This window comes from Macaca nemestrina, chromosome 10 (assembly GCF_043159975.1).
Source record: "Macaca nemestrina isolate mMacNem1 chromosome 10, mMacNem.hap1, whole genome shotgun sequence".
Lineage (NCBI taxonomy): Eukaryota > Metazoa > Chordata > Mammalia > Primates > Cercopithecidae > Macaca > Macaca nemestrina.
This window is the reverse complement of record NC_092134.1, coordinates 100388876-100416590: the sequence shown is the minus strand read 5'-3', so window position 1 is coordinate 100416590 and position 27715 is coordinate 100388876.

Sequence of the window (27715 nt, the reverse complement as noted above, 5' to 3'; positions counted from 1 at the left end):
AACAGATATTTCGGATCCCTTTGAAGACTATAGGGCCAAAGGAAATATCCTCCGATAACAAAGAGAAAGAAGCTTTCTGAGAAACTTCTTTGTGTTCTGTGAAATCATCTCACAGAGTTACAGCTTTCCCCTCAAGAAGCCTTTCGCTAAGACAGTTCTTGTGGAATTGGCAAAGTGATATTTGGAAGCCCATAGAGGGCGCTGGTGAAAAAGGAAATATCCTCAGATGAAATCTGGAAAGAAGCTTTCTGAGAAACTGCTTAGTGTTCTGTGAATTCATCTCACAGAGTTACATCTGTGTTTCGTAGATCTCTTTGCTAGCCTTATTTCTGTGGAATCTGAGAACAGATATTTCGGATCCCTTTGAAGACTATAGGGCCAAAGGAAATATCCTCCGATAACAAAGAGAAAGAAGCTTTCTGAGAAACTTCTTTGTGTTCTGTGAAATCATCTCACAGAGTTACAGCTTTCCCCTCAAGAAGCCTTTCGCTAAGACAGTTCTTGTGGAATTGGCAAAGTGATATTTGGAAGCCCATAGAGGGCTATGGTGAAAAAGGAAATATCCTCAGATGAAATCCGGAAAGAAGCTTTCTGAGAAACTGCTTAGTGTTCTGTGAATTCATCTCACAGAGTTACATCTGTGTTTCGTAGATCTCTTTGCTAGCCTTATTTCTGTGGAATCTGAGAACAGATATTTCGGATCCCTTTGAAGACTATAGGGCCAAAGGAAAAATCCTCCGATAACAAAGAGAAAGAAGCTTTCTGAGAAACTTCTTTGTGTTCTGTGAAATCATCTCACAGAGATATAGCTTTCCCCTCAAGAAGCCTTTCGCTAAGACAGTTCTTGTTGAATTGGTAAAGTGATATTTGGAAGCCCATAGAGGGCTATGGTGAAATAGGAAATATCCTCAGATGAAATCTGGAAAGAAGCTTTCTGAGAAACTGCTTAGTGTTCTGTGAATTCATCTCACAGAGTTACATCTGTATTTCGTGGATCTCTTTGCTAGCCTTATTTCTGTGGAATCTGAGAACAGATATTTCGGATCCCTTTGAAGACTATAGGGCCAAAGGAAATATCCTCCGATAACAAAGAGAAAGAAGCTTTCTGAGAAACTTCTTTGTGTTCTGTGAAATCATCTCACAGAGTTACAGCTTTCCCCTCAAGAAGCCTTTCGCTAAGACAGTTCTTGTGGAATTGGCAAAGTGATATTTGGAAGCCCATAGAGGGCTATGGTGAAAAAGGAAATATCCTCAGATGAAATCTGGAAAGAAGCTTTCTGAGAAACTGCTTAGTGTTCTGTGAATTCATCTCACAGAGTTACATCTGTGTTTCTTAGATCTCTTTGCTAGCCTTATATCTGTGGAATCTGAGAACAGATATTTCGGATCCCTTTGAAGACTATAGGGCCAAAGGAAATATCCTCCGATAACAAAGAGAAAGAAGCTTTCTGAGAAACTTCTTTGTGTTCTGTGAAATCATCTCACAGAGTTACAGCTTTCCCCTCGACAAGCCTTTCGCTAAGACAGTTCTTGTGGAATTGGCAAAGTGATATTTGGAAGCCCATAGAGGGCTATGGTGAAAAAGGAAATATCCTCAGATGAAATCTGGAAAGAAGCTTTCTGAGAAACTGCTTAGTGTTCTGTGAATTCATCTCACAGAGTTACATCTGTGTTTCGTAGATCTCTTTGCTAGCCTTATTTCTGTGGAATCTGAGAACAGATATTTCGGATCCCTTTGAAGACTATAGGGCCAAAGGAAATATCCTCCGATAACAAAGAGAAAGAAGCTTTCTGAGAATCTTCTTTGTGTTCTGTGAAATCATCTCACAGAGTTACAGCTTTCCCCTCAAGAAGCCTTTCGCTAAGACAGTTCTTGTGGAATTGGCAAAGTGATATTTGGAAGCCCTTAGAGGGCTATGGTGAAAAAGGAAATATCCTCAGATGAAATCTGGAAAGAAGCTTTCTGAGAAACTGCTTAGTGTTCTGTGAATTCATCTCACAGAGTTACATCTGTGTTTCGTAGATCTCTTTGCTAGCCTTATTTCTGTGGAATCTGAGAACAGATATTTCGGATCCCTTTAAAGACTATAGGGCCAAAGGAAATATCCTCCGATAACAAAGAGAAAGAAGCTTTCTGAGAAACTTCTTTGTTTTCTGTGAAATCGTCTTACAGAGTTACAGCTTTCCCCTCAAGAAGCCTTTCGCTAAGAGAGTTCTTGTGGAATTGGCAAAGTGATATTTGGAAGCCCATAGAGGGCTATGGTGAAAAAGGAAATATCCTCAGATGAAATCTGGAAAGAAGCTTTCTGAGAAACTGCTTAGTGTTCTGTGAATTCATCTCACAGAGTTACATCTGTGTTTCATAGATCTCTTTGCTAGCCTTATTTCTGTGGAATCTGAGAACAGATATTTCGGATCCCTTTGAAGACTATAGGGCCAAAGGAAATATCCTCCGATAACAAAGAGAAAGAAGCTTTCTGAGAAACTTCTTTGTGTTCTGTGAAATCATCTCACAGAGTTACAGCTTTCCCCTCAAGAAGCCTTTCGCTAAGACAGTTCTTGTGGAATTGGCAAAGTGATATTTGGAAGCCCATAGAGGGCTATGGTGAAAAAGGAAATATCCTCAGATGAAATCTGGAAAGAAGCTTTCTGAGAAACTGCTTAGTGTTCTGTGAATTCATCTCACAGAGTTACATCTGTGTTTCGTAGATCTCTTTGCTAGCCTTATTTCTGTGGAATCTGAGAACAGATATTTCGGATCCCTTTGAAGACTATAGGGCCAAAGGAAATATCCTCCGATAACAAAGAGAAAGAAGCTTTCTGAGAAACTTCTTTGTTTTCTGTGAAATCGTCTTACAGAGTTACAGGTTTCCCCTCAAGAAGCCTTTCGCTAAGACAGTTCTTGTGGAATTGGCAAAGTGATATTTGGAAGCCCATAGAGGGCTATGGTGAAAAAGGAAATATCCTCAGATGAAATCTGGAAAGAAGCTTTCTGAGAAACTGCTTAGTGTTCTGTGAATTCATCTCACAGAGTTACATCTGTGTTTCGTAGATCTCTTTGCTAGCCTTATTTCTGTGGAATCTGAGAACAGATATTTCGGATCCCTTTGAAGACTATAGGGCCAAAGGAAATATCCTCCGATAACAAAGAGAAAGAAGCTTTCTGAGAAACTTCTTTGTGTTCTGTGAAATCATCTCACAGAGTTACAGCTTTCCCCTCAAGAAGCCTTTCGCTAAGACAGTTCTTGTGGAATTGGCAAAGTGATATTTGGAAGCCCATAGAGGGCTATGGTGAAAAAGGAAATATCCTCAGATGAAATCTGGAAAGAAGCTTTCTGAGAAACTGCTTAGTGTTCTGTGAATTCATCTCACAGAGTTACATCTGTGTTTCGTAGATCTCTTTGCTAGCCTTATTTCTGTGGAATCTGAGAACAGATATTTCGGATCCCTTTGAAGGCTATAGGGCCAAAGGAAATATCCTCCGATAACAAAGAGAAAGAAGCTTTCTGAGAAACTTCTTTGTGTTCTGTGAAATCATCTCACAGAGTTACAGTTTTCCCCTCAAGAAGCCTTTCGCTAAGACAGTTCTTGTGGAATTGGCAAAGTGATATTTGGAAGCCCATAGGGGGCTATGGTGAAAAAGGAAATATCCTCAGATGAAATCTGGAAAGAAGCTTTCTGAGAAACTGCTTAGTGTTCTGTGAATTCATCTCACAGAGTTACATCTGTGTTTCGTAGATCTCTTTGCTAGCCTTATTTCTGTGGAATCTGAGAACAGATATTTCGGATCCCTTTGAAGACTATAGGGCCAAAGGAAATATCCTCCGATAACAAAGAGAAAGAAGCTTTCTGAGAAACTTCTTTGTGTTCTGTGAAATCATCTCACAGAGTTACAGCTTTCCCCTCAAGAAGCCTTTCGCTAAGACAGTTGTTGTGGAATTGGCAAAGTGATATTTGGAAGCCCATAGAGGGCAATGGTGAAAAAGGAAATATCCTCAGATGAAATCTGGAAAGAAGCTTTCTGAGAAACTGCTTAGTGTTCTGTGAATTCATCTCACAGAGTTACATCTGCGTTTCGTAGATCTCTTTGCTAGCCTTATTTCTGTGGAATCTGAGAACAGATATTTCGGATCCCTTTGAAGACTATAGGGCCAAAGGAAATATCCTCCGATAACAAAGAGAAAGAAGCTTTCTGAGAAACTTCTGTGTTTTCTGTGAAATCGTCTTACAGAGTTTCAGCTTTCCCCTCAAGAAGCCTTTCGCTAAGAGAGTTCTTGTGGAATTGGCAAAGTGATATTTGGAAGTCCATAGAGGGCTATGGTGAAAAAGGAAATATCCTCAGATGAAATCTGGAAAGAAGCTTTCTGAGAAACTGCTTAGTGTTCTGTGAATTCATCTCACAGAGTTACATCTGTGTTTCGTAGATCTCTTTGCTAGCCTTATTTCTGGGGAATCTGAGAACAGATATTTCGGATCCCTTTGAAGGCTATAGGGCCAAAGGAAATATCCTCCGATAACAAAGAGAAAGAAGCTTTCTGAGAAACTTCTTTGTGTTCTGTGAAATCATCTCACAGAGTTACAGCTTTCCCCTCAAGAAGCCTTTCGCTAAGACAGTTCTTGTTGAATTGGCAAAGTGATATTTGGAAGCCTCTAGAGGGCTATGGTGAAAAAGGAAATATCCTCAGATGAAATCTGGAAAGAAGCTTTCTGAGAAACTGCTTAGTGTTCTGTGAATTCATCTCACAGAGTTACATCTGTGTTTCGTAGATCTCTTTGCTAGCCTTATTTCTGTGGAATCTGAGAACAGATATTTCGGATCCCTTTGAAGACTATAGGGCCAAAGGAAATATCCTCCGATAACAAAGAGAAAGAAGCTTTCTGAGAAACTTCTTTGTGTTCTGTGAAATCATCTCACAGAGTTACAGCTTTCCCCTCAAGAAGCCTTTCGCTAAGACAGTTCTTGTGGAATTGGCAAAGTGATATTTGGAAGCCCATAGAGGGCTATGGTGAAAAAGGAAATATCCTCAGATGAAATCTGGAAAGAAGCTTTCTGAGAAACTGCTTAGTGTTCTGTGAATTCATCTCACAGAGTTACATCTGTGTTTCGTAGATCTCTTTGCTAGCCTTATTTCTGTGGAATCTGAGAACAGATATTTTGGATCCCTTTGAAGACTATAGGGCCAAAGGAAATATCCTCCGATAACAAAGAGAAAGAAGCTTTCTGAGAAACTTCTTTGTGTTCTGTGAAATCATCTCACAGAGTTACAGCTTTCCTCTCAAGAAGCCTTTCGCTAAGACAGTTCTTGTGGAATTGGCAAAGTGATATTTGGAAGCCCATAGAGGGCTATGGTGAAAAAGGAAATATCCTCAGATGAAATCTGGAAAGAAGCTTTCTGAGAAACGGCTTAGTGTTCTGTGAATTCATCTCACAGAGTTACATCTGTGTTTCGTAGATCTCTTTGCTAGCCTTATTTCTGTGGAATCTGAGAACAGATATTTCGGATCCCTTTGAAGACTATAGGGCCAAAGGAAATATCCTCCGATAACAAAGAGAAAGAAGCTTTCTGAGAAACTTCTTTGTTTTCTGTGAAATCGTCTTACAGAGTTACAGCTTTCCCCTCAAGAAGCCTTTCGCTAAGACAGTTCTTGTGGAATTGGCAAAGTGATATTTGGAAGCCCATAGAGGGCTATGGTGAAATAGGAAATATCCTCAGATGAAATCTGGAAAGAAGCTTTCTGAGAAACTGCTTAGTGTTCTGTGAATTCATCTCACAGAGTTACATCTGTATTTCGTGGATCTCTTTGCTAGCCTTATTTCTGTGGAATCTGAGAACAGATATTTCGGATCCCTTTGAAGACTATAGGGCCAAAGGAAATATCCTCCGCTAACAGAGAAAGAAGCTTTCTGAGAAACTTCTTTGTGTTCTGTGAAATCATCTCACAGAGTTACAGCTTTCCCCTCAAGAAGCCTTTCGCTAAGACAGTGCTTGTGGAATTGGCAAAGTGATATTTGGAAGCCCATAGAGGGCTATGGTGAAAAAGGAAATATCCTCAGATGAAATCTGGAAAGAAGCTTTCTGAGAAACTGCTTAGTGTTCTGTGAGTTCATCTCACAGAGTTACATCTGTGTTTCGTAGATCTCTTTGCTAGCCTTATTTCTGTGGAATCTGAGAACAGATATTTCGGATCCCTTTGAAGACTATAGGGCCAAAGGAAATATCCTCCGATAACAAAGAGAAAGAAGCTTTCTGAGAAACTTCTTTGTGTTCTGTGAAATCATCTCACAGAGTTACAGCTTTTCCCTCAAGAAGCCTTTCGCTAAGACAGTTCTTGTGGAATTGGCAAAGTGATATTTGGAAGCCCATAGAGGGCTATGGTGAAAAAGGAAATATCCTCAGATGAAATCTGGAAAGAAGCTTTCTGAGAAACTGCTTAGTGTTCTGTGAATTCATCTCACAGAGTTACATCTGTGTTTCGTAGATCTCTTTGCTAGCCTTATTTCTGTGGAATCTGAGAACAGATATTTCGGATCCCTTTGAAGGCTATAGGGCCAAAGGAAATATCCTCCGATAACAAAGAGAAAGAAGCTTTCTGAGAAACTTCTTTGTGTTCTGTGAAATCATCTCACAGAGTTACAGTTTTCCCCTCAAGAAGCCTTTCGCTAAGACAGTTCTTGTGGAATTGGCAAAGTGATATTTGGAAGCCCATAGGGGGCTATGGTGAAAAAGGAAATATCCTCAGATGAAATCTGGAAAGAAGCTTTCTGAGAAACTGCTTAGTGTTCTGTGAATTCATCTCACAGAGTTACATCTGTGTTTCGTAGATCTCTTTGCTAGCCTTATTTCTGTGGAATCTGAGAACAGATATTTCGGATCCCTTTGAAGACTATAGGGCCAAAGGAAATATCCTCCGATAACAAAGAGAAAGAAGCTTTCTGAGAAACTTCTTTGTGTTCTGTGAAATCATCTCACAGAGTTACAGCTTTCCCCTCAAGAAGCCTTTCGCTAAGACAGTTGTTGTGGAATTGGCAAAGTGATATTTGGAAGCCCATAGAGGGCTATGGTGAAAAAGGAAATATCCTCAGATGAAATCTGGAAAGAAGCTTTCTGAGAAACTGCTTAGTGTTCTGTGAATTCATCTCACAGAGTTACATCTGCGTTTCGTAGATCTCTTTGCTAGCCTTATTTCTGTGGAATCTGAGAACAGATATTTCGGATCCCTTTGAAGACTATAGGGCCAAAGGAAATATCCTCCGATAACAAAGAGAAAGAAGCTTTCTGAGAAACTTCTGTGTTTTCTGTGAAATCGTCTTACAGAGTTTCAGCTTTCCCCTCAAGAAGCCTTTCGCTAAGAGAGTTCTTGTGGAATTGGCAAAGTGATATTTGGAAGCCCATAGAGGGCTATGGTGAAAAAGGAAATATCCTCAGATGAAATCTGGAAAGAAGCTTTCTGAGAAACTGCTTAGTGTTCTGTGAATTCATCTCACAGAGTTACATCTGTGTTTCGTAGATCTCTTTGCTAGCCTTATTTCTGGGGAATCTGAGAACAGATATTTCGGATCCCTTTGAAGGCTATAGGGCCAAAGGAAATATCCTCCGATAACAAAGAGAAAGAAGCTTTCTGAGAAACTTCTTTGTGTTCTGTGAAATCATCTCACAGAGTTACAGCTTTCCCCTCAAGAAGCCTTTCGCTAAGACAGTTCTTGTTGAATTGGCAAAGTGATATTTGGAAGCCTCTAGAGGGCTATGGTGAAAAAGGAAATATCCTCAGATGAAATCTGGAAAGAAGCTTTCTGAGAAACTGCTTAGTGTTCTGTGAATTCATCTCACAGAGTTACATCTGTGTTTCGTAGATCTCTTTGCTAGCCTTATTTCTGTGGAATCTGAGAACAGATATTTCGGATCCCTTTGAAGACTATAGGGCCAAAGGAAATATCCTCCGATAACAAAGAGAAAGAAGCTTTCTGAGAAACTTCTTTGTGTTCTGTGAAATCATCTCACAGAGTTACAGCTTTCCCCTCAAGAAGCCTTTCGCTAAGACAGTTCTTGTGGAATTGGCAAAGTGATATTTGGAAGCCCATAGAGGGCTATGGTGAAAAAGGAAATATCCTCAGATGAAATCTGGAAAGAAGCTTTCTGAGAAACTGCTTAGTGTTCTGTGAATTCATCTCACAGAGTTACATCTGTGTTTCGTAGATCTCTTTGCTAGCCTTATTTCTGTGGAATCTGAGAACAGATATTTTGGATCCCTTTGAAGACTATAGGGCCAAAGGAAATATCCTCCGATAACAAAGAGAAAGAAGCTTTCTGAGAAACTTCTTTGTGTTCTGTGAAATCATCTCACAGAGTTACAGCTTTCCCCTCAAGAAGCCTTTCGCTAAGACAGTTCTTGTGGAATTGGCAAAGTGATATTTGGAAGCCCATAGAGGGCTATGGTGAAAAAGGAAATATCCTCAGATGAAATCTGGAAAGAAGCTTTCTGAGAAACTGCTTAGTGTTCTGTGAATTCATCTCACAGAGTTACATCTGTGTTTCGTAGATCTCTTTGCTAGCCTTATTTCTGTGGAATCTGAGAACAGATATTTTGGATCCCTTTGAAGACTATAGGGCCAAAGGAAATATCCTCCGATAACAAAGAGAAAGAAGCTTTCTGAGAAACTTCTTTGTGTTCTGTGAAATCATCTCACAGAGTTACAGCTTTCCCCTCAAGAAGCCTTTCGCTAAGACAGTTCTTGTGGAATTGGAAAAGTGATATTTGGAAGCCCATAGAGGGCTATGGTGAAAAAGGAAATATCCTCAGATGAAATCTGGAAAGAAGCTTTCTGAGAAACGGCTTAGTGTTCTGTGAATTCATCTCACAGAGTTACATCTGTGTTTCGTAGATCTCTTTGCTAGCCTTATTTCTGTGGAATCTGAGAACAGATATTTCGGATCCCTTTGAAGACTATAGGGCCAAAGGAAATATCCTCCGATAACAAAGAGAAAGAAGCTTTCTGAGAAACTTCTTTGTTTTCTGTGAAATCGTCTTACAGAGTTACAGCTTTCCCCTCAAGAAGCCTTTCGCTAAGAGAGTTCTTGTGGAATTGGCAAAGTGATATTTGGAAGCCCATAGAGGGCTATGGTGAAATAGGAAATATCCTCAGATGAAATCTGGAAAGAAGCTTTCTGAGAAACTGCTTAGTGTTCTGTGAATTCATCTCACAGAGTTACATCTGTATTTCGTGGATCTCTTTGCTAGCCTTATTTCTGTGGAATCTGAGAACAGATATTTCGGATCCCTTTGAAGACTATAGGGCCAAAGGAAATATCCTCCGCTAACAGAGAAAGAAGCTTTCTGAGAAACTTCTTTGTGTTCTGTGAAATCATCTCACAGAGTTACAGCTTTCCCCTCAAGAAGCCTTTCGCTAAGACAGTGCTTGTGGAATTGGCAAAGTGATATTTGGAAGCCCATAGAGGGCTATGGTGAAAAAGGAAATATCCTCAGATGAAATCAGGAAAGAAGCTTTCTGAGAAACTGCTTAGTGTTCTGTGAATTCATCTCACAGAGTTACATCTGTGTTTCGTAGATCTCTTTGCTAGCCTTATTTCTGTGGAATCTGAGAACAGATATTTCGGATCCCTTTGAAGACTATAGGGCCAAAGGAAATATCCTCCGATAACAAAGAGAAAGAAGCTTTCTGAGAAACTTCTTTGTGTTCTGTGAAATCATCTCACAGAGTTACAGCTTTCCCCTCAAGAAGCCTTTCGCTAAGACAGTTCTTGTGGAATTGGCAAAGTGATATTTGGAAGCCCATAGAGGGCTATGGTGAAAAAGGAAATATCCTCAGATGAAATCTGGAAAGAAGCTTTCTGAGAAACTGCTTAGTGTTCTGTGAATTCATCTCACAGAGTTACATCTGTGTTTCGTAGATCTCTTTGCTAGCCTTATTTCTGTGGAATCTGAGAACAGATATTTCGGATCCCTTTGAAGGCTATAGGGCAAAAGGAAATATCCTCCGATAACAAAGAGAAAGAAGCTTTCTGAGAAACTTCTTTGTGTTCTGTGAAATCATCTCACAGAGTTACAGTTTTCCCCTCAAGAAGCCTTTCGCTAAGACAGTTCTTGTGGAATTGGCAAAGTGATATTTGGAAGCCCATAGGGGGCTATGGTGAAAAAGGAAATATCCTCAGATGAAATCTGGAAAGAAGCTTTCTGAGAAACTGCTTAGTGTTCTGTGAATTCATCTCACAGAGTTACATCTGTGTTTCGTAGATCTCTTTGCTAGCCTTATTTCTGTGGAATCTGAGAACAGATATTTCGGATCCCTTTGAAGACTATAGGGCCAAAGGAAATATCCTCCGATAACAAAGAGAAAGAAGCTTTCTGAGAAACTTCTTTGTGTTCTGTGAAATCATCTCACAGAGTTACAGCTTTCCCCTCAAGAAGCCTTTCGCTAAGACAGTTGTTGTGGAATTGGCAAAGTGATATTTGGAAGCCCATAGAGGGCTATGGTGAAAAAGGAAATATCCTCAGATGAAATCTGGAAAGAAGCTTTCTGAGAAACTGCTTAGTGTTCTGTGAATTCATCTCACAGAGTTACATCTGCGTTTCGTAGATCTCTTTGCTAGCCTTATTTCTGTGGAATCTGAGAACAGATATTTCGTATCCCTTTGAAGACTATAGGGCCAAAGGAAATATCCTCCGATAACAAAGAGAAAGAAGCTTTCTGAGAAACTTCTGTGTTTTCTGTGAAATCGTCTTACAGCGTTTCAGCTTTCCCCTCAAGAAGCCTTTCGCTAAGAGAGTTCTTGTGGAATTGGCAAAGTGATATTTGGAAGCCCATAGAGGGCTATGGTGAAAAAGGAAATATCCTCAGATGAAATCTGGAAAGAAGCTTTCTGAGAAACTGCTTAGTGTTCTGTGAATTCATCTCACAGAGTTACATCTGTGTTTCGTAGATCTCTTTGCTAGCCTTATTTCTGGGGAATCTGAGAACAGATATTTCGGATCCCTTTGAAGGCTATAGGGCCAAAGGAAATATCCTCCGATAACAAAGAGAAAGAAGCTTTCTGAGAAACTTCTTTGTGTTCTGTGAAATCATCTCACAGAGTTACAGCTTTCCCCTCAAGAAGCCTTTCGCTAAGACAGTTCTTGTTGAATTGGCAAAGTGATATTTGGAAGCCTCTAGAGGGCTATGGTGAAAAAGGAAATATCCTCAGATGAAATCTGGAAAGAAGCTTTCTGAGAAACTGCTTAGTGTTCTGTGAATTCATCTCACAGAGTTACATCTGTGTTTCGTAGATCTCTTTGCTAGCCTTATTTCTGTGGAATCTGAGAACAGATATTTCGGATCCCTTTGAAGACTATAGGGCCAAAGGAAATATCCTCCGATAACAAAGAGAAAGAAGCTTTCTGAGAAACTTCTTTGTGTTCTGTGAAATCATCTCACAGAGTTACAGCTTTCCCCTCAAGAAGCCTTTCGCTAAGACAGTTCTTGTGGAATTGGCAAAGTGATATTTGGAAGCCCATAGAGGGCTATGGTGAAAAAGGAAATATCCTCAGATGAAATCTGGAAAGAAGCTTTCTGAGAAACTGCTTAGTGTTCTGTGAATTCATCTCACAGAGTTACATCTGTGTTTCGTAGATCTCTTTGCTAGCCTTATTTCTGTGGAATCTGAGAACAGATATTTTGGATCCCTTTGAAGACTATAGGGCCAAAGGAAATATCCTCCGATAACAAAGAGAAAGAAGCTTTCTGAGAAACTTCTTTGTGTTCTGTGAAATCATCTCACAGAGTTACAGCTTTCCCCTCAAGAAGCCTTTCGCTAAGACAGTTCTTGTGGAATTGGCAAAGTGATATTTGGAAGCCCATAGAGGGCTATGGTGAAAAAGGAAATATCCTCAGATGAAATCTGGAAAGAAGCTTTCTGAGAAACTGCTTAGTGTTCTGTGAATTCATCTCACAGAGTTACATCTGTGTTTCGTAGATCTCTTTGCTAGCCTTATTTCTGTGGAATCTGAGAACAGATATTTCGGATCCCTTTGAAGGCTATAGGGCCAAAGGAAATATCCTCCGATAACAAAGAGAAAGAAGCTTTCTGAGAAACTTCTTTGTGTTCTGTGAAATCATCTCACAGAGTTACAGTTTTCCCCTCAAGAAGCCTTTCGCTAAGACAGTTCTTGTGGAATTGGCAAAGTGATATTTGGAAGCCCATAGGGGGCTATGGTGAAAAAGGAAATATCCTCAGATGAAATCTGGAAAGAAGCTTTCTGAGAAACTGCTTAGTGTTCTGTGAATTCATCTCACAGAGTTACATCTGTGTTTCGTAGATCTCTTTGCTAGCCTTATTTCTGTGGAATCTGAGAACAGATATTTCGGATCCCTTTGAAGACTATAGGGCCAAAGGAAATATCCTCCGATAACAAAGAGAAAGAAGCTTTCTGAGAAACTTCTTTGTGTTCTGTGAAATCATCTCACAGAGTTACAGCTTTCCCCTCAAGAAGCCTTTCGCTAAGACAGTTGTTGTGGAATTGGCAAAGTGATATTTGGAAGCCCATAGAGGGCTATGGTGAAAAAGGAAATATCCTCAGATGAAATCTGGAAAGAAGCTTTCTGAGAAACTGCTTAGTGTTCTGTGAATTCATCTCACAGAGTTACATCTGCGTTTCGTAGATCTCTTTGCTAGCCTTATTTCTGTGGAATCTGAGAACAGATATTTCGTATCCCTTTGAAGACTATAGGGCCAAAGGAAATATCCTCCGATAACAAAGAGAAAGAAGCTTTCTGAGAAACTTCTGTGTTTTCTGTGAAATCGTCTTACAGCGTTTCAGCTTTCCCCTCAAGAAGCCTTTCGCTAAGAGAGTTCTTGTGGAATTGGCAAAGTGATATTTGGAAGCCCATAGAGGGCTATGGTGAAAAAGGAAATATCCTCAGATGAAATCTGGAAAGAAGCTTTCTGAGAAACTGCTTAGTGTTCTGTGAATTCATCTCACAGAGTTACATCTGTGTTTCGTAGATCTCTTTGCTAGCCTTATTTCTGGGGAATCTGAGAACAGATATTTCGGATCCCTTTGAAGGCTATAGGGCCAAAGGAAATATCCTCCGATAACAAAGAGAAAGAAGCTTTCTGAGAAACTTCTTTGTGTTCTGTGAAATCATCTCACAGAGTTACAGCTTTCCCCTCAAGAAGCCTTTCGCTAAGACAGTTCTTGTTGAATTGGCAAAGTGATATTTGGAAGCCTCTAGAGGGCTATGGTGAAAAAGGAAATATCCTCAGATGAAATCTGGAAAGAAGCTTTCTGAGAAACTGCTTAGTGTTCTGTGAATTCATCTCACAGAGTTACATCTGTGTTTCGTAGATCTCTTTGCTAGCCTTATTTCTGTGGAATCTGAGAACAGATATTTCGGATCCCTTTGAAGACTATAGGGCCAAAGGAAATATCCTCCGATAACAAAGAGAAAGAAGCTTTCTGAGAAACTTCTTTGTGTTCTGTGAAATCATCTCACAGAGTTACAGCTTTCCCCTCAAGAAGCCTTTCGCTAAGACAGTTCTTGTGGAATTGGCAAAGTGATATTTGGAAGCCCATAGAGGGCTATGGTGAAAAAGGAAATATCCTCAGATGAAATCTGGAAAGAAGCTTTCTGAGAAACTGCTTAGTGTTCTGTGAATTCATCTCACAGAGTTACATCTGTGTTTCGTAGATCTCTTTGCTAGCCTTATTTCTGTGGAATCTGAGAACAGATATTTTGGATCCCTTTGAAGACTATAGGGCCAAAGGAAATATCCTCCGATAACAAAGAGAAAGAAGCTTTCTGAGAAACTTCTTTGTGTTCTGTGAAATCATCTCACAGAGTTACAGCTTTCCCCTCAAGAAGCCTTTCGCTAAGACAGTTCTTGTGGAATTGGCAAAGTGATATTTGGAAGCCCATAGAGGGCTATGGTGAAAAAGGAAATATCCTCAGATGAAATCTGGAAAGAAGCTTTCTGAGAAACTGCTTAGTGTTCTGTGAATTCATCTCACAGAGTTACATCTGTGTTTCGTAGATCTCTTTGCTAGCCTTATTTCTGTGGAATCTGAGAACAGATATTTCGGATCCCTTTGAAGACTATAGGGCCAAAGGAAATATCCTCCGATAACAAAGAGAAAGAAGCTTTCTGAGAAACTTCTTTGTTTTCTGTGAAATCGTCTTACAGAGTTACAGCTTTCCCCTCAAGAAGCCTTTCGCTAAGACAGTTCTTGTGGAATTGGCAAAGTGATATTTGGAAGCCCATAGAGGGCTATGGTGAAATAGGAAATATCCTCAGATGAAATCTGGAAAGAAGCTTTCTGAGAAACTGCTTAGTGTTCTGTGAATTCATCTCACAGAGTTACATCTGTATTTCGTGGATCTCTTTGCTAGCCTTATTTCTGTGGAATCTGAGAACAGATATTTCGGATCCCTTTGAAGACTATAGGGCCAAAGGAAATATCCTCCGCTAACAGAGAAAGAAGCTTTCTGAGAAACTTCTTTGTGTTCTGTGAAATCATCTCACAGAGTTACAGCTTTCCCCTCAAGAAGCCTTTCGCTAAGACAGTTGTTGTGGAATTGGCAAAGTGATATTTGGAAGCCCATAGAGGGCTATGGTGAAAAAGGAAATATCCTCAGATGAAATCTGGAAAGAAGCTTTCTGAGAAACTGCTTAGTGTTCTGTGAATTCATCTCACAGAGTTACATCTGCGTTTCGTAGATCTCTTTGCTAGCCTTATTTCTGTGGAATCTGAGAACAGATATTTCGTATCCCTTTGAAGACTATAGGGCCAAAGGAAATATCCTCCGATAACAAAGAGAAAGAAGCTTTCTGAGAAACTTCTGTGTTTTCTGTGAAATCGTCTTACAGAGTTTCAGCTTTCCCCTCAAGAAGCCTTTCGCTAAGAGAGTTCTTGTGGAATTGGCAAAGTGATATTTGGAAGCCCATAGAGGGCTATGGTGAAAAAGGAAATATCCTCAGATGAAATCTGGAAAGAAGCTTTCTGAGAAACTGCTTAGTGTTCTGTGAATTCATCTCACAGAGTTACATCTGTGTTTCGTAGATCTCTTTGCTAGCCTTATTTCTGGGGAATCTGAGAACAGATATTTCGGATCCCTTTGAAGGCTATAGGGCCAAAGGAAATATCCTCCGATAACAAAGAGAAAGAAGCTTTCTGAGAAACTTCTTTGTGTTCTGTGAAATCATCTCACAGAGTTACAGCTTTCCCCTCAAGAAGCCTTTCGCTAAGACAGTTCTTGTTGAATTGGCAAAGTGATATTTGGAAGCCTCTAGAGGGCTATGGTGAAAAAGGAAATATCCTCAGATGAAATCTGGAAAGAAGCTTTCTGAGAAACTGCTTAGTGTTCTGTGAATTCATCTCACAGAGTTACATCTGTGTTTCGTAGATCTCTTTGCTAGCCTTATTTCTGTGGAATCTGAGAACAGATATTTCGGATCCCTTTGAAGACTATAGGGCCAAAGGAAATATCCTCCGATAACAAAGAGAAAGAAGCTTTCTGAGAAACTTCTTTGTGTTTTGTGAAATCATCTCACAGAGTTACAGCTTTCCCCTCAAGAAGCCTTTCGCTAAGACAGTTCTTGTGGAATTGGCAAAGTGATATTTGGAAGCCCATAGAGGGCTATGGTGAAAAAGGAAATATCCTCAGATGAAATCTGGAAAGAAGCTTTCTGAGAAACTGCTTAGTGTTCTGTGAATTCATCTCACAGAGTTACATCTGTGTTTCGTAGATCTCTTTGCTAGCCTTATTTCTGTGGAATCTGAGAACAGATATTTTGGATCCCTTTGAAGACTATAGGGCCAAAGGAAATATCCTCCGATAACAAAGAGAAAGAAGCTTTCTGAGAAACTTCTTTGTGTTCTGTGAAATCATCTCACAGAGTTACAGCTTTCCCCTCAAGAAGCCTTTCGCTAAGACAGTTCTTGTGGAATTGGCAAAGTGATATTTGGAAGCCCATAGAGGGCTATGGTGAAAAAGGAAATATCCTCAGATGAAATCTGGAAAGAAGCTTTCTGAGAAACGGCTTAGTGTTCTGTGAATTCATCTCACAGAGTTACATCTGTGTTTCGTAGATCTCTTTGCTAGCCTTATTTCTGTGGAATCTGAGAACAGATATTTCGGATCCCTTTGAAGACTATAGGGCCAAAGGAAATATCCTCCGATAACAAAGAGAAAGAAGCTTTCTGAGAAACTTCTTTGTTTTCTGTGAAATCGTCTTACAGAGTTACAGCTTTCCCCTCAAGAAGCCTTTCGCTAAGACAGTTCTTGTGGAATTGGCAAAGTGATATTTGGAAGCCCATAGAGGGCTATGGTGAAATAGGAAATATCCTCAGATGAAATCTGGAAAGAAGCTTTCAGAGAAACTGCTTAGTGTTCTGTGAATTCATCTCACAGAGTTACATCTGTATTTCGTGGATCTCTTTGCTAGCCTTATTTCTGTGGAATCTGAGAACAGATATTTCGGATCCCTTTGAAGACTATAGGGCCAAAGGAAATATCCTCCGCTAACAGAGAAAGAAGCTTTCTGAGAAACTTCTTTGTGTTCTGTGAAATCATCTCACAGAGTTACAGCTTTCCCCTCAAGAAGCCTTTCGCTAAGACAGTGCTTGTGGAATTGGCAAAGTGATATTTCGAAGCCCATAGAGGGTTATGGTGAAAAAGGAAATATCCTCAGGTGAAATCTGGAAAGAAGCTTTCTGAGAAACTGCTTAGTGTTCTGTGAATTCATCTCACAGAGTTACATCTGTGTTTCGTAGATCTCTTTGCTAGCCTTATTTCTGTGGAATCTGAGAACAGATATTTCGGATCCCTTTGAAGACTATAGGGCCAAAGGAAATATCCTCCTATAACAAAGAGAAAGAAGCTTTCTGAGAAACTTCTTTGTGTTCTGTGAAATCATCTCACAGAGTTACAGCTTTCCCCTCGAGAAGCCTTTCGCTAAGACAGTTCTTGTGGAATTGGCAAAGTGATATTTCGAAGCCCTTAGAGGGCTATGGTGAAAAAGGAAATATCCTCTGATGAAATCTGGAAAGAAGCTTTCTGAGAAACTGCTTAGTGTTCTGTGAATTCATCTCACAGAGTTACATCTGTGTTTCGTAGATCTCTTTGCTAGCCTTATTTCTGTGGAATCTGAGAACAGATATTTCGGATCCCTTTGAAGACTATAGGGCCAAGGGAAATATCCTCCGATAACAAAGAGAAAGAAGCTTTCTGAGAAACTTCTTTGTGTTCTGTGAAATCATTTCACAGAGTTACAGCTTTCCCCTCAAGAAGCCTTTCGCTAAGACAGTTCTTGTGGAATTGGCAAAGTGATATTTGGAAGCCCATAGAGGGCTATGGTGAAAAAGGAAATATCCTCAGATGAAATCTGGAAAGAAGCTTTCTGAGAAACTGCTTAGTGTTCTGTGAATTCATCTCACAGAGTTACATCTGTGTTTCGTAGATCTCTTTGCTAGCCTTATTTCTGTGGAATCTGAGAACAGATATTTCGGATCCCTTTGAAGACTATAGGGCCAAAGGAAATATCCTGCGCTAACAAAGAGAATGAAGCTTTCTGAGAAACTTCTTTGTGTTCTGTGAAATCATCTCACAGAGTTACAGCTTTCCCCTCAAGAAGCCTTTCGCTAAGACAGTTCTTGTGGAATTGGCAAAGTGATATTTGGAAGCCCATAGAGGGCTATGGTGAAAAAGGAAATATCCTCAGATGAAATGTGGAAAGAAGCTTTCTGGGAAACTGCTTAGTGTTATGTGAATACATCTCACAGAGTTACATCTGTGTTTCGTAGATCTCTTTGCTAGCCTTATTTCTGTAGAATCTGAGAGCAGATATTTCGGATCCCTTTGAAGACTATAGGGCCAAAGGAAATATCCTCCGCTAACAAAGAGAAAGAAGCTTTCTGAGAAACTTCTTTGTGTTCTGTGAAATCATCTCACAGAGTTATAGCGTTCCCCTCAAGAAGCCTTTCGCTAAGACAGTTCTTGTGAAATTGGCAAAGTGATATTTGGAAGCCCACAGAGGGCTATGGTGAAAAAGGAAATATCCTCAGATGAAATCTGGAAAGAAGCTTTCTGAGAAACTGCTTAGTGTTCTGTGAATCCATCTCACAGAGTTACATCTGTGTTTTGTAGATCTCTTTGCTAGCCTTATTTCTGTGGAATCTGAGAACAGATATTTCGGATCCCTTTGAAGACTATAGGGCCAAAGGAAATATCCTCCGATAACAAAGAGAAAGAAGCTTTCTGAGAAACTTCTTTGTGTTCTGTGAAATCATCTCACAGAGTTACAGCTTTCCCCTCGAGAAGCCTTTCGCTAAGACAGTTCTTGTGGAATTGGCAAAGTGATATTTGGAAGCCCATAGAGGGCTATGGTGAAAAAGGAAATATCCTCAGATGAAATCTGGAAAGAAGCTTTCTGAGAAACTGCTTAGTGTTCTGTGAATTCATCTCACAGAGTTACATCTGTGTTTCGTAGATCTCTTTGCTAGCCTTATTTCTGTGGAATCTGAGAACAGATATTTCGGATCCCTTTGAAGACTATAGGGCCAAAGGAAATATCCTCCGATAACAAAGAGAAAGAAGCTTTCTGAGAAACTTCTTTGTGTTCTGTGAAATCATCTCACAGAGTTACAGCTTTCCCCTCAAGAAGCCTTTCGCTAAGACAGTTCTTGTGGAATTGGCAAAGTGATATTTGGAAGCCCATAGAGGGCTATGGTGAAAAAGGAAATATCCTCAGATGAAATCTGGAAAGAAGCTTTCTGAGAAACTGCTTAGTGTTCTGTGAATTCATCTCACAGAGTTACATCTGTGTTTCGTAGATCTCTTTGCTAGCCTTATTTCTGTGGAATCTGAGAACAGATATTTCGGATCCCTTTGAAGACTATAGGGCCAAAGGAAATATCCTCCGATAACAAAGAGAAAGAAGCTTTCTGAGAAACTTCTTTGTGTTCTGTGAAATCATCTCACAGAGATATAGCTTTCCCCTCAAGAAGCCTTTCGCTAAGACAGTTCTTGTTGAATTGGTAAAGTGATATTTGAAAGCCCATAGAGGGCTATGGTGCAATAGGAAATATCCTCAGATGAAATCTGGAAAGAAGCTTTCTGAGAAACTGCTTAGTGTTCTGTGAATTCATCTCACAGAGTTACATCTGTATTTCGTGGATCTCTTTGCTAGCCTTATTTCTGTTGGATCTGAGAACAGATATTTCGGATCCCTTTGAAGACTATAGGGCCAAAGGAAATATCCTCCGATAACAAAGAGAAAGAAGCTTTCGGAGAAACTTCTTTGTGTTCTGTGAAATCATCTCCCAGAGTTACAGCTTTCCCCTCAAGAAGCCTTTCGCTAAGACAGTTCTTGTGGAATTGGCAAAGTGATATTTGGAAGCCCATAGAGGGCTATGGTGAAAAAGGAAATATCCTCAGATGAAATCTGGAAAGAAGCTTTCTGAGGAACTGCTTAGTGTTCTGTGAATTCATCTCACAGAGTTACATCTGTGTTTCTTAGATCTCTTTGCTAGCTTTATTTCTGTGGAATCTGAGAACAGATATTTCGGATCCCTTAGAAGACTATAGGGCCAAAGGAAATATCCTCCGATAACAAAGAGAAAGAAGCTTTCTGAGAAACTTCTTTGTGTTCTGTGAAATCATCTCACAGAGTTACAGCTTTCCCCTCGAGAAGCCTTTCGCTAAGACAGTTCTTGTGGAATTGGCAAAGTGATATTTGGAAGCCCATAGAGGGCTATGGTGAAAAAGGAAATATCCTCAGATGAAATCTGGAAAGAAGCTTTCTGAGAAACTGCTTAGTGTTCTGTGAATTCATCTCACAGAGTTACATCTGTGTTTCGTAGATCTCTTTGCTAGCCTTATTTCTGTGGAATCTGAGAACAGATATTTCGGATCCCTTTGAAGACTATAGGGCCAAAGGAAATATCCTCCGATAACAAAGAGAAAGAAGCTTTCTGAGAAACTTCTTTGTGTTCTGTGAAATCATCTCACAGAGTTACAGCTTTCCCCTCAAGAAGCCTTTCGCTAAGACAGTTCTTGTGGAATTGGCAAAGTGATATTTGGAAGCCCATAGAGGGCTATGGTGAAAAAGGAAATATCCTCAGATGAAATCTGGAAAGAAGCTTTCTGAGAAACTGCTTAGTGTTCTGTGAATTCATCTCACAGAGTTACATCTGTGTTTCGTAGATCTCTTTGCTAGCCTTATTTCTGTGGAATCTGAGAACAGATATTTCGGATCCCTTTGAAGACTATAGGGCCAAAGGAAATATCCTCCGATAACAAAGAGAAAGAAGCTTTCTGAGAAACTTCTTTGTGTTCTGTGAAATCATCTCACAGAGTTACAGCTTTCCCCTCAAGAAGCCTTTCGCTAAGACAGTTCTTGTGGAATTGGCAAAGTGATATTTGGAAGCCCATAGAGGGCTATGGTGAAAAAGGAAATATCCTCAGATGAAATCTGGAAAGAAGCTTTCTGAGAAACGGCTTAGTGTTCTGTGAATTCATCTCACAGAGTTACATCTGTGTTTCGTAGATCTCTTTGCTAGCCTTATTTCTGTGGAATCTGAGAACAGATATTTCGGATCCCTTTGAAGACTATAGGGCCAAAGGAAATATCCTCCGATAACAAAGAGAAAGAAGCTTTCTGAGAAACTTCTTTGTTTTCTGTGAAATCGTCTTACAGAGTTACAGCTTTCCCCTCAAGAAGCCTTTCGCTAAGACAGTTCTTGTGGAATTGGCAAAGTGATATTTGGAAGCCCATAGAGGGCTATGGTGAAATAGGAAATATCCTCAGATGAAATCTGGAAAGAAGCTTTCTGACAAACTGCTTAGTGTTCTGTGAATTCATCTCACAGAGTTACATCTGTATTTCGTGGATCTCTTTGCTAGCCTTATTTCTGTGGAATCTGAGAACAGATATTTCGGATCCCTTTGAAGACTATAGGGCCAAAGGAAATATCCTCCGCTAACAGAGAAAGAAGCTTTCTGAGAAACTTCTTTGTGTTCTGTGAAATCATCTCACAGAGTTACAGCTTTCCCCTCAAGAAGCCTTTCGCTAAGACAGTGCTTGTGGAATTGGCAAAGTGATATTTGGAAGCCCATAGAGGGTTATGGTGAAAAAGGAAATATCCTCAGATGAAATCTGGAAAGAAGCTTTCTGAGAAACTGCTTAGTGTTCTGTGAATTCATCTCACAGAGTTACATCTGTGTTTCGTAGATCTCTTTGCTAGCCTTATTTCTGTGGAATCTGAGAACAGATATTTCGGATCCCTTTGAAGGCTATAGGGCCAAAGGAAATATCCTCCGATAACAAAGAGAAAGAAGCTTTCTGAGAAACTTCTTTGTGTTCTGTGAAATCATCTCACAGAGTTACAGCTTTCCCCTCAAGAAGCCTTTCGCTAAGACAGTGCTTGTGGAATTGGCAAAGTGATATTTGGAAGCCCATAGAGGGCTATGGTGAAAAAGGAAATATCCTCAGATGAAATCTGGAAAGAAGCTTTCTGAGAAACTGCTTAGTGTTCTGTGAATTCATCTCACAGAGTTACATCTGTGTTTCGTAGATCTCTTTGCTAGCCTTATTTCTGTGGAATCTGAGAACAGATATTTCGGATCCCTTTGAAGACTATAGGGCCAAAGGAAATATCCTCCTATAACAAAGAGAAAGAAGCTTTCTGAGAAACTTCTTTGTGTTCTGTGAAATCATCTCACAGAGTTACAGCTTTCCCCTCAAGAAGCCTTTCGCTAAGACAGTTCTTGTGGAATTGGCAAAGTGATATTTCGAAGCCCTTAGAGGGCTATGGTGAAAAACGAAATATCCTCAGATGAAATCTGGAAAGAAGCTTTCTGAGAAACTGCTTAGTGTTCTGTGAATTCATCTCACAGAGTTACATCTGTGTTTCTTAGATCTCTTTGCTAGCCTTATTTCTGTGGAATCTGAGAACAGATATTTCGGATCCCTTTGAAGACTATAGGGCCAAGGGAAATATCCTCCGATAACAAAGAGAAAGAAGCTTTCTGAGAAACTTCTTTGTGTTCTGTGAAATCATTTCACAGAGTTACAGCTTTCCCCTCAAGAAGCCTTTCGCTAAGACAGTTCTTGTGGAATTGGCAAAGTGATATTTGGAAGCCCATAGAGGGCTATGGTGAAAAAGGAAATATCCTCAGATGAAATCTGGAAAGAAGCTTTCTGAGAAACTGCTTAGTGTTCTGTGAATTCATCTCACAGAGTTACATCTGTGTTTCGTAGATCTCTTTGCTAGCCTTATTTCTGTGGAATCTGAGAACAGATATTTCGGATCCCTTTGAAGACTATAGGGCCAAAGGAAATATCCTGCGCTAACAAAGAGAAAGAAGCTTTCTGAGAAACTTCTTTGTGTTCTGTGAAATCATCTCACAGAGTTACAGCTTTCCCCTCAAGAAGCCTTTCGCTAAGACAGTTCTTGTGGAATTGGCAAAGTGATATTTGGAAGCCCATAGAGGGCTATGGTGAAAAAGGAAATATCCTCAGATGAAATGTGGAAAGAAGCTTTCTGGGAAACTGCTTAGTGTTCTGTGAATACATCTCACAGAGTTACATCTGTGTTTCCTAGATCTCTTTGCTAGCATTATTTCTGTAGAATCTGAGAGCAGATATTTCGGATCCCTTTGAAGACTATAGGGCCAAAGGAAATATCCTCCGCTAACAAAGAGAAAGAAGCTTTCTGAGAAACTTCTTTGTGTTCTGTGAAATCATCTCACAGAGTTATAGCGTTCCCCTCAAGAAGCCTTTCGCTAAGACAGTTCTTGTGAAATTGGCAAAGTGATATTTGGAAGCCCACAGAGGGCTATGGTGAAAAAGGAAATATCCTCAGATGAAATCTGGAAAGAAGCTTTCTGAGAAACTGCTTAGTGATCTGTGAATTCATCTCACAGAGTTACATCTGTGTTTCATAGATCTCTTTGCTAGCCTTATTTCTGTGGAATCTGAGAAGAGATATTTCGGATCCCTTTGAAGACTATATGGCCAAAGGAAATATCCTCCGATAACAAAGAGAAAGAAGCTTTCTGAGAAACTTCTTTGTGTTCTGTGAAATCATCTCACAGAGTTACAGCTTTCCCCTCAAGAAGCCTTTCGCTAAGACAGTTCTTGTGGAATTGGCAAAGTGATATTTGGAAGCCCATAGAGGGCTATGGTGAAAAAGGAAATATCCTCAGATGAAATCTGGAAAGAAGCTTTCAGAGAAACTGCTTAGTGTTCTGTGAATTCATCTCACAGAGTTACATCTGTGTTTCGTAGATCTCTTTGCTAGCCTTATTTCTGTGGAATCTGAGAACAGATATTTCGGATCCCTTTGAAGACTATAGGGCCAAAGGAAATATCCTCCGATAACAAAGAGAAAGAAGCTTTCTGAGAAACTTCTTTGTGTTTTGTGAAATCATCTCACAGAGTTACAGCTTTGCCCTCAAGAAGCCTTTCGCTAAGACAGTTCTTGTGGAATTGGCAAAGTGATATTTGGAAGCCCATAGAGGGCGCTGGTGAAAAAGGAAATATCCTCAGATGAAATCTGGAAAGAAGCTTTCTGAGAAACTGCTTAGTGTTCTGTGAATTCATCTCACAGAGTTACATCTGTGTTTCGTAGATCTCTTTGCTAGCCTTATTTCTGTGGAATCTGAGAACAGATATTTCGGATCCCTTTGAAGACTATAGGGCCAAAGGAAATATCCTCCGATAACAAAGAGAAAGAAGCTTTCTGAGAAACTTCTTTGTGTTCTGTGAAATCATCTCACAGAGTTACAGCTTTCCCCTCATAAGCCTTTCGCTAAGACAGTTCTTGTGGAATTGGCAAAGTGATATTTGGAAGCCCATAGAGGGCTATGGTGAAAAAGGAAATATCCTCAGATGAAATCTGGAAAGAAGCTTTCTGAGAAACTGCTTAGTGTTCTGTGAATTCATCTCACAGAGTTACATCTGTGTTTCGTAGATCTCTTTGCTAGCCTTATTTCTGTGAAATCTGAGAACAGATATTTCGGATCCCTTTGAAGACTATAGGGCCAAAGGAAATATCCTCCGATAACAAAGAGAAAGAAGCTTTCTGAGAAACTTCTTTGTGTTCTGTGAAATCATCTCACAGAGTTACAGCTTTCCCCTCAAGAAGCCTTTCGCTAAGACAGTTCTTGTTGAATTGGTAAAGTGATATTTGGAAGCCCATAGAGGGCTATGGTGCAATAGGAAATATCCTCAGATGAAATCTGGAAAGAAGCTTTCTGAGAAACTGCTCAGTGTTCTGTGAATTCATCTCACAGAGTTACATCTGTATTTCGTGGATCTCTTTGCTAGCCTTATTTCTGTTGGATCTGAGAACAGATATTTCGGATCCCTTTGAAGACTATAGGGCCAAAGGAAATATCCTCCGATAACAAAGAGAAAGAAGCTTTCTGAGAAACTTCTTTGTGTTCTGTGAAATCATCTCACAGAGTTACAGCTTTCCCCTCAAGAAGCCTTTCGCTAAGACAGTTCTTGTGGAATTGGCAAAGTGATATTTGGAAGCCCATAGAGGGCTATGGTGAAAAAGGAAATATCCTGAGATGAAATCTGGAAAGAAGCTTTCTGAGGAACTGCTTAGTGTTCTGTGAATTCAACTCACAGAGTTACATCTGTGTTTCTTAGATCTCTTTGCTAGCCTTATTTCTGTGGAATCTGAGAACAGATATTTCGGATCCCTTTGAAGACTATAGGGCCAAAGGAAATATCCTCCGATAACAAAGAGAAAGAAGCTTTCTGAGAAACTTCTTTGTGTTCTGTGAAATCATCTCACAGAGTTACAGCTTTCCCCTCGAGAAGCCTTTCGCTAAGACAGTTCTTGTGGAATTGGCAAAGTGATATTTGGAAGCCCTTAGAGGGCTATGGTGAAAAAGGAAATATCCTCAGATGAAATCTGGAAAGAAGCTTTCTGAAAAACTGCTTAGTGTTCTGTGAATTCATCTCACAGAGTTACATCTGTGTTTCGTAGATCTCTTTGCTAGCCTTATTTCTGTGGAATCTGAGAACAGATATTTCGGATCCCTTTAAAGACTATAGGGCCAAAGGAAATATCCTCCGATAACAAAGAGAAAGAAGCTTTCTGAGAAACTTCTTTGTTTTCTGTGAAATCGTCTTACAAAGTTACAGCTTTCCCCTCAAGAAGCCTTTCGCTAAGACAGTTCTTGTGGAATTGGCAAAGTGATATTTGGAAGCCCATAGAGGGCTATGGTGAAAAAGGAAATATCCTCAGATGAAATCTGGAAAGAAGCTTTCTGAGAAACTGCTTAGTGTTCTGTGAATTCATCTCACAGAGTTACATCTGTGTTTCGTAGATCTCTTTGCTAGCCTTATTTCTGTGGAATCTGAGAGCAGATATTTCGGATCCCTTTGAAGACTATAGGGCCAAAGGAAATATCCTCCGCTAACAAAGAGAAAGAAGCTTTCTGAGAAACTTCTTTGTGTTCTGTGAAATCATCTCACAGAGTTACAGCTTTCCCCTCAAGAAGCCTTTCGCGAAGACAGTTCTTGTGGAATTGGCAAAGTGATATTTGGAAGCCCATAGAGGGCTATGGTGAAAAGGAAATATCCTCAGATGAAATCTGGAAAGAAGCTTTCAGAGAAACTGCTTAGTGTTCTGTGAATTCATCTCACAGAGTTACATCTGTGTTTCGTAGATCTCTTTGCTAGCCTTATTTCTGTGGAATCTGAGAACAGATATTTCGGATCCCTTTGAAGGCTATAGGGCCAAAGGAAATATCCTCCGATAACAAAGAGAAAGAAGCTTTCTGAGAAACTTCTTTGTGTTCTGTGAAATCATCTCACAGAGTTACAGCTTTCCCCTCAAGAAGCCTTTCGCTAAGACAGTTCTTGTGGAATTGGCAAAGTGATATTTGGAAGCCCATAGAGGGCGGTGGTGAAAAAGGAAATATCCTCAGATGAAATCTGGAAAGAAGCTTTCTGAGAAACTGCTTAGTGTTCTGTGAATTCATCTCACAGAGTTACATCTGTGTTTCGTAGATCTCTTTGCTAGCCTTATTTCTGTGGAATCTGAGAACAGATATTTCGGATCCCTTTGAAGACTATAGGGCCAAAGGAAATATCCTCCGATAACAAAGAGAAAGAAGCTTTCTGAGAAACTTCTTTGTGTTCTGTGAAATCATCTCACAGAGATATAGCTTTCCCCTCAAGAAGCCTTTCGCTAAGACAGTTCTTGTTGAATTGGTAAAGTGATATTTGGAAGCCCATAGAGGGCTATGGTGCAATAGGAAATATCCTCAGATGAAATCTGGAAAGAAGCTTTCTGAGAAACTGCTTAGTGTTCTGTGAATTCATCTCACAGAGTTACATCTGTATTTCGTGGATCTCTTTGCTAGCCTTATTTCTGTTGGATCTGAGAACAGATATTTCGGATCCCTTTGAAGACTATAGGGCCAAAGGAAATATCCTCCGCTAACAAAGAGAAAGAAGCTTTCTGAGAAACTTCTTTGTGTTTTGTGAAATCATCTCACAGAGTTACAGCTTTCCCCTCAAGAAGCCTTTCGCTAAGACAGTTCTTGTGGAATTGGCAAAGTGATATTTGGAAGCCCATAGAGGGCTATGGTGAAAAAGGAAATATCCTCAGATGAAATCTGGAAAGAAGCTTTCTGAGGAACTGCTTAGTGTTCTGTGAATTCATCTCACAGAGTTACATCTGTGTTTCCTAGATCTCTTTGCTAGCCTTATTTCTGTGGAATCTGAGAACAGATATTTCGGATCCCTTTGAAGACTATAGGGCCAAAGGAAATATCCTCCGATAACAAAGAGAAAGAAGCTTTCTGAGAAACTTCTTTGTGTTCTGTGAAATCATCTCACAGAGTTACAGCTTTCCCCTCAAGAAGCCTTTCGCTAAGACAGTTCTTGTGGAATTGGCAAAGTGATATTTGGAAGCCCATAGAGGGCTATGGTGAAAAAGGAAATATCCTCAGATGAAATCTGGAAAGAAGCTTTCTGAGAAACTGCTTAGTGTTCTGTGAATTCATCTCACAGAGTTACATCTGTGTTTCGTAGATCTCTTTGCTAGCCTTATTTCTGTGGAATCTGAGAACAGATATTTCGGATCCCTTTGAAGACTATAGGGCCAAAGGAAATATCCTCCGATAACAAAGAGAAAGAAGCTTTCTGAGAAACTTCTTTGTGTTCTGTGAAATCATCTCACAGAGATATAGCTTTCCCCTCAAGAAGCCTTTCGCTAAGACAGTTCTTGTTGAATTGGCAAAGTGATATTTGGAAGCCCATAGAGGGCTATGGTGCAATAGGAAATATCCTCAGATGAAATCTGGAAAGAAGCTTTCTGAGAAACTGCTTAGTGTTCTGTGAATTCATCTCACAGAGTTACATCTGTGTTTCGTAGATCTCTTTGCTAGCCTTATTTCTGTGGAATCTGAGAACAGATATTTCGGATCCCTTTAAAGACTATAGGGCCAAAGGAAATATCCTCCGATAACAAAGAGAAAGAAGCTTTCTGAGAAACTTCTTTGTTTTCTGTGAAATCGTCTTACAATGTTACAGCTTTCCCCTCAAGAAGCCTTTCGCTAAGAGAGTTCTTGTGGAATTGGCAAAGTGATATTTGGAAGCCCATAGAGGGCTATGGTGAAAAAGGAAATATCCTCAGATGAAATCTGGAAAGAAGCTTTCTGAGAAACTGCTTAGTGTTCTGTGAATTCACGTCACAG